We start from the raw sequence: 6,787 nt of genomic DNA, 5'->3' as shown, positions 1-6,787 counted from the left end.
CCGAACCTGGGCAGCAGGGGAGAAAAAAAAAAACGGTGTGAGAAAAGGTTTTCCTGTGCTGGGAGGGATCGTGTCCTGCAAAATCCGCATCTGCTTTTGGGAGGGGGTGATGCTCAGCCTCACGGAACTCCTTGCCATCGCCCACCGTTGGGTTTTGCTTTTTTTTTTGTTTTTCATTCCAAAGCCACGTGGTGTTAGTGTAGGAGAGTGGGGAGGCTCAGTGTGGAGGTTTTTTGGTGGAAAATCAACGTCAAAGCGGGCTCTGAAAGCAGCAGTTTTGGGGTTTCTCCAGGTTCTGGGTGATAAATGCCAGGTGAACCCCAACCCCTCCGCTCTGGCACCATCTACATGGCAAAGGACGGGGAAAACACACGTGGGAACGGGAGAGCGAATCCATCCGTGTCCCACTGGGAGAGGGCGGGTGCTGAGCGTGTTGGAAAACTCCAGGTCGGAGCACAGAGCTGCATCTGAATTGTGTCCAGTTTCACCCCACATTTGGTGCTAAAAGCTGCTTAAAAAAGGCTCCCAGAGCAGTTGGGGAGATTTTTCTTTTTCTCCTCGGTGTTATCAACAAGTAAATCTATGGCTGCTCTTCAAAGGCTTTGTCACGATAACTTCAAGGTAGAGGAGGGAGAGTAATAAACACACTATCTGGTGCCTCAGATCTGGGTTGCAGGCTGAGCCAGGCAGTGGCACCGTCTCCCAATGTCCGCAACCTCCATCCTGCCAAGCTCCGTGGGGTTTCGGAGCATTTATCCCTGTCCCTGCTTTTATCCTCCTGTAAACTTCTGGATCCTGGGATAACACCTGCCCGAGCCCCCTCCAAGGCTGGGGAGGGTGATGCCGTCCCACGGATGAAGCTTAAACCTGGTTAGAAAACCTGCTGGGGGCAACCAAGGTCTTCTACTGCACCTTGGAGGAACGTGGGGTTGAAGGGGGTGGCTAAGCCCGGCTCTGATTTGGCCACCGGCCCAGGGTGAGGAGGCAAAGCCAACAAGGAGCGGTGGGAAATGGCAGGAGATGTGTTCTGGGGGAGAGCCACAAGGCTGGGAGACACAGAGGAGCCCTCACCCAGCCGCATCTCCAGGAAAAGGGGATTTACTTCTCCGGGAACACGCAGAGACCAGCCCAGCCCTGCAGATCTCCCCCCTCCCCCAGCTCTGGGAAGCAGCCCTTACACCTGAGCACCCTCCCCCACGGCTGAAGGTCCCAGCCAGGTCCCTGCACCAGCCCCCCAGCTTGCCAGCTCCCTGGACTCGGGGAAGCTCACATCGGTGGCGGGAGCACGGATGAGTGGAGCAGGACCACCACGGTGGAGGCAAAAGGCGAGCAGAGAGCATCCGCCAGCAGGAAGCTTCCTGAAGGTTTTTTCCATCCGATTTTAGCCACGGATGCTTTCCCGAAGCCCCCAAATCATTTGAAACCACAGCAGAGGCTCTCTGCCTTGAAGGGCGCTGCCGTCCTTCCACCCACGCAGGAGGGGCTGTTTACAGGGAGTAAATTTGGGCGAATTGGGGCTTTTTCACGCAGGCAAAAAAATGAGGTTTGGGTTTGGGTCCTGTGTCTCCAGCATCCCAGCCGGCATCCCAGCCGGCAGAGCCTGCGGGCACGTGCCCGGGCGATGCCGGCCGTTGCAGCAAGCCAAGTCCTTTGCAGATCTCAGGCTCCTTAATGAAGTGCTGGCACCTGGAACTGGGGTGACAGCATCAGCTGGAGGGGACTGGGACCCTGAGACCCCCCCGGCAGGTCGGGATCCAGCAGCTGGGGAGCAGAAATGAGGCTTTTGGCTCAAGAAGAGGAAAACTGAACGTTTGCCACGCTGCTGGGTGATGCCGGAGCAGCAGCACAAGAGCAGCTCTGCAATGCCAGGAGTGGCGTGGGTGGCCGAGGCAACATCCTGGGGGCTGTGGCACGCACGGAGCTTCCCTATGGATATTTATCCCATGCCGAGCCTCCACTTCTCACTTTTCCCTCTGCTATTAACCTCTGCCATCAAATATTTCCACCCTCTTGACTTTCCACCCCCCCCACCCCACCCCAGGCTGAGCGTCACCACGGGATCAGCCAAGCCTGAGGGGGGTTGGAGGCATCTGGGATTAAAATCCCTCTCTCTTTCATTTAGGGGGGAAAAAAACTGGGAATAATCTAATAAGAAATCAGTTTGAAAGCAGATAGTTAATTCGCCAGGGAGCTCTGGCAACGTGGGATCAGGTTAAATAGGGGAGACACAAAACTTCAGCCCCGGGGGTGTTTGTCCCTCTGGATTGGTGAGCACAGCAGCGGGATGCCAAGGATTTGGGATGTCAGGGATTCAGAGTGCCAGGGACTCGGGATGCTAAAGATACGGGATGCCAGGGATTCAGGATGTCAGGGATTTGGGATGCTAGGGATATGGGATGCCAGGGATTCAGGGTACCAGGGATTTGAGATGCCAGGGATTTGGGATGCTAGGGATATGGGATGCCAGGGATATGGGATGCAAGGGATTCAGGGTACCAGGGATTTGGGATGCTAGGGATATGGGATGCCAGGGATATGGGATGCCAGGGATTTGGGGTGCCAGGGATTTGGGATGCTAGGGATTCAGGGTACCAGGGATTTGGGATGCAAGGGATTCGGGATGCTAGGGATATGGGATGCCAGGGATTCAGGGTTCCAGGGATTTGGGATGCTAGGGATTCAGGATGCTAGGGATATGGGATGCCAGGGATTTGGGGTGCCAGGGATTCAGGATGCCAGGGATTTGGGAATCCAGGGATTCGGGATGCCAGGGATTTGGGGTGCCAGGGGTTCAGGGTGCCAGGGATTTGGGATGCCAGGGATTCGGGGTGCCAGGGCTTCGGGGAGGTGGGAGGCAGTGGGATCCTGCCTGTGGTGCCCCCTCACACCTCAGTCTTGCTCGCCACAAGGCCACAATGCTGTAACACAACGGGAGATGAGCCAGCGATCCCGAGCTCCAGGGGGGTGAAAAATCCCAGGAAAACTGTCGGCTTGCCCGAATCCCCCCCACAGCCAGCCCGGGGAGAAAAAAGCAAAACTGAAAGTAAAGGAAATTCTGCTTTACGCTGCCCTGAAAGCATCAGGCTCATAAAAACGCAACAGTTTGGATCCACAAATACGTGAAGGAAGAGCAATCCCGACCCACCATGTTCTGGCTAGGAAAAGGGACAACGAGGGGGACCCCACCTTGTTCTCCTGGGAAAAGGGAAAAGGGACAACGAGGGGGACCCCACCATGTGCTGGCTGGGAAAAGGGACAACGAGGGGGACAGGAGTGAGCCCAGCTTCAGCACCCAGCATCAGGATGGAGGGGAGGCAGCTCGGGCGCTTCACCCCAGCGTTATCCCAAATGTAATGCCCGCATCCATGGGGGCATGGGAACCCCCTCCCGGGATGTCGTGGGGGGATGTCTTGGCTATAATTTAAATTTGGGATCGGCAAAACCATCGCCCCTGGCTGGGAGGGTCGAGGGCCACGCGAGCACAGCCTGGCCCTGCCGCGGGCTGCTCCCTAAAGTCACCGAAAAAACGGGATAAACTCCAAAGGGGTTTTATCCAGGAGGTAGGGATGGAGGCTGGCGGTGTTCCCATCCTTTTCCCGGGGTTCTGTGCCGGTGCTGGGCGCCGGTAAGGATAACCCCAACCCACAGAGCCGCAGCGGTTCTGAGGCTGCCGGATGGCAAAGCCGAAATCCAAGTGGAGCCGGGGGAGATGGCCCCACCGACACCCCCCCCCCCCTCCCGGTCACCCCAACAATCCCAGGGGGAAGGATTCTCCTCGCTGAAGGAATAAAGCCGGCGGAGGAGCCGGGAATGCCGCTGCCGGCGGGTGGGATCGTAGGGTTGGGGGGTCCCGCAGCAAGTTACGGCCACACCGAGACCCCCGCAGCGGTGAGGGCGTCTGAGGATGGGGGGGTGGGCACGGATGCTGTCTGATGGGGGGTTGGGGGGGGTCCCCGCTCTCCGGTGCGTGGCACCCGCTGCCGGGCTCCCCGGTACTCACCGAAGCCCAGGACCGGCGTTGCCTGCTGCAGGCAGGATGGAGCCTCCTCCGTCTTCATCGCGGGGGCTGCGGGCGGAGGGGGGGGCGTTAAGGACCGGGATCCGTCGCCCCCCCGGGGGGTCGGGGCTAACCGGTGCCTCCCGCTCGTTTTCCGCGTCCCGGAGCTCCGGTGAACGAACGGTAACGAAATCACGGCGGCTGCGGCGTCTGTCCCCCCCGCTCCCCCCGGGACCGATGGGGTTAACACCGACCTTGCCCCCCACATCCTCGGAGCCCACCGGGGGGGCTGCACCGGGGGGGAGCGAGCGCGATCCTCCCCATCCACCCCCTCCCCCTCCATTCCCCGTCCCGTCCTGGCGGCCCGACGGGTCCCTGCGCTGCCGGTGCCGCCGCTCCCGGACGGGGCGCCCCCCCCTCCCCGTGTGGCCCCCTCCCCCCCACCCCCGGAGCATCCCACCCGTCGGGCACCGGGAACCGCATCCCCGCCCGCCCCGTCCGCGCTCGGGCACTTACCGGGATAAGGCTCCCGGTGCCGGTCCCGGTAGGGAGGGGATGGGAGAGGAGCGGAGCGGGGAGCGCCCGTGTGCGGGGCAGAGCGCGCAGCCCCCGCCCGTGCCCGCGCCCGCCCGCGCCGCCGCCCCCCGCCCCCCCGGGAGCGCGCCCGAGCCGGCCCGCGCGCAGGGGGCCCCATCCAGGCGGGACAACCCCCCACCCCCCAGCCGGACCCCCCAGGAGGGACCCACCCCCACCCCCTAGCCGGACCCCACAGGGGGGACCCCCCCCCCCCCCCCAGGCGGGACCCCCACCCACACCCCAGGCGGACACACCACCCCCACCCCCCTTGGGGGTGATGCCCCCCGGTAAGCCCAAGAGGCGATACCGACGGCGCCCCCCCCCCGTAGCGGGTGTCGTGACAGAGGCAGCGCGTCTCACGACAGGCGCTGTCGCAGGGACGGGGGAGGCTCCGCGGGGTCCGGATGGTCGTGGGGGTTGGGGTTGGGGGGGGGGGGGGGGGGGGTGGGGGGGGTGTCCGCGCCGCCCGTGGTGTTAATCCGCCGCGTCGCCGCTCACCGCGGGGCTGCCGGGGTCCGTCACGACAGACGTGTCGCCGACAGGGCAGGCAGAGGTGCGGCCGCCCGCCGTCGGGGCCGCCGAGGGCATCGGCCGGGGAGCTGGGGGGGGGGGGGGGCAGGGGGGACTGGGGGGACCGGAGGGGACCAGGGGGGGACCGGGGGGAGCTGGGGGGACCGGGCCGGGGGCTGCCGGGGTGGCCCCGGGAACAGGGGACCGGGGGGGGTGTCCCGGGGGGCGGGTGCGCTGGGTGCTGCCCCCCCCCCCAGGGACCGAGCTGTACTTGGGTTGGGGAGCACGACCGGACACCCCCCAGTACCGGGTGACTGAGAGCGGCTCCCACCCGCTCCCCACAGCGCACACCCCTCGTAGTGCGTGCACACGCGTGTGCACACCAGCCCCTCGCAGTGCACACACCCCTTGTCGTGCACGCACACGCGTGTGCACACCCCTCCCTGCAGCACACACACCCCACACAGCGCACGCACACGTGTGTGCACGCCAGCCCCTTGCAGTGCACACACCCCTTGTCGTGCACGCACACGCGTGTGCACACCCCTCCCTGCAGCACACCCCCCACACACAGCGCACGCACACGTGTGTGCACGCCAGCCCCTTGCAGTGCACACGCACATTGTCGTGCACGCACATGCGTGTGCACACCCCTCCCTGCAGCACACACACCCCACACAGCGCACGCACACGCGTGTGCACACCAGCCCCTCGCAGTGCACACACCCCTTGTCGTGCACGCACACGCGTGTGCACACCCCTCCCTGCAGCACACCCCCACACACAGCGCACGCACACGTGTGTGCACGCCAGCCCCTCGCAGTGCACACACCCCTTGTCGTGCACGCACACGCGTGTGCACACCCCTCCCCTGCAGCACACCCCCCCCCACACAGCGCACGCACACGTGTGTGCACGCCAGCCCCTTGCAGTGCACACGCACATTGTCATGCACGCACACGCGTGTGCACACCCCTCCCTGCAGCACACCCCCCCCCACACAGCGCACGCACACGCGTGTGCACACCAGCCCCTCGCAGTGCACACACCCCTTGTCGTGCACGCACACGCGTGTGCACACCCCCTCCTGCAGCACACCCCCCCCACACAGCGCACGCACACGTGTGTGCACGCCAGCCCCTTGCAGTGCACACGCACATTGTCGTGCACGCACATGCGTGTGCACACCCCTCCCTGCAGCACACACCCCACACACAGCGCACGCACACGTGTGTGCACGCCAGCCCCTCGCAGTGCACACACCCCTTGTCGTGCACGCACACGCGTGTGCACACCCCTCCCTGCAGCACACCCCCCCCACACAGCGCACGCACACGTGTGTGCACGCCAGCCCCTTGCAGTGCACACGCACATTGTCATGCACGCACATGCGTGTGCACACCCCTCCCTGCAGCACACACGCACACTTTGCAGTGCATGCAAGGTATTTTGGGGGGAATCCAAACTACACCAAGGAAAAAGGAAAAAGTTAGGAAAACGATGGGGTTTTTCCCCCGCTAGGAAGCCCAAACCTCATTCCCACCTCTGAATTGGTGTTTAATGGTTTGACTGGAAACCAGTTTGATGGGAAAATCCCATATTCTGCCCCATTTGTCCCATCTCTGCCCCCAGCATGTGCCATCAGGCAGGAAGATCCCATATTTGGTCCCATTTGTCCCCAACCTGTCCCCATCCCGCTCCTGG

The sequence above is a fragment of the Falco rusticolus genome, chromosome 13 (genome assembly GCF_015220075.1).
Source record: "Falco rusticolus isolate bFalRus1 chromosome 13, bFalRus1.pri, whole genome shotgun sequence".
Lineage (NCBI taxonomy): Eukaryota > Metazoa > Chordata > Aves > Falconiformes > Falconidae > Falco > Falco rusticolus.
Note: the sequence above shows the minus strand (reverse complement) of the source record.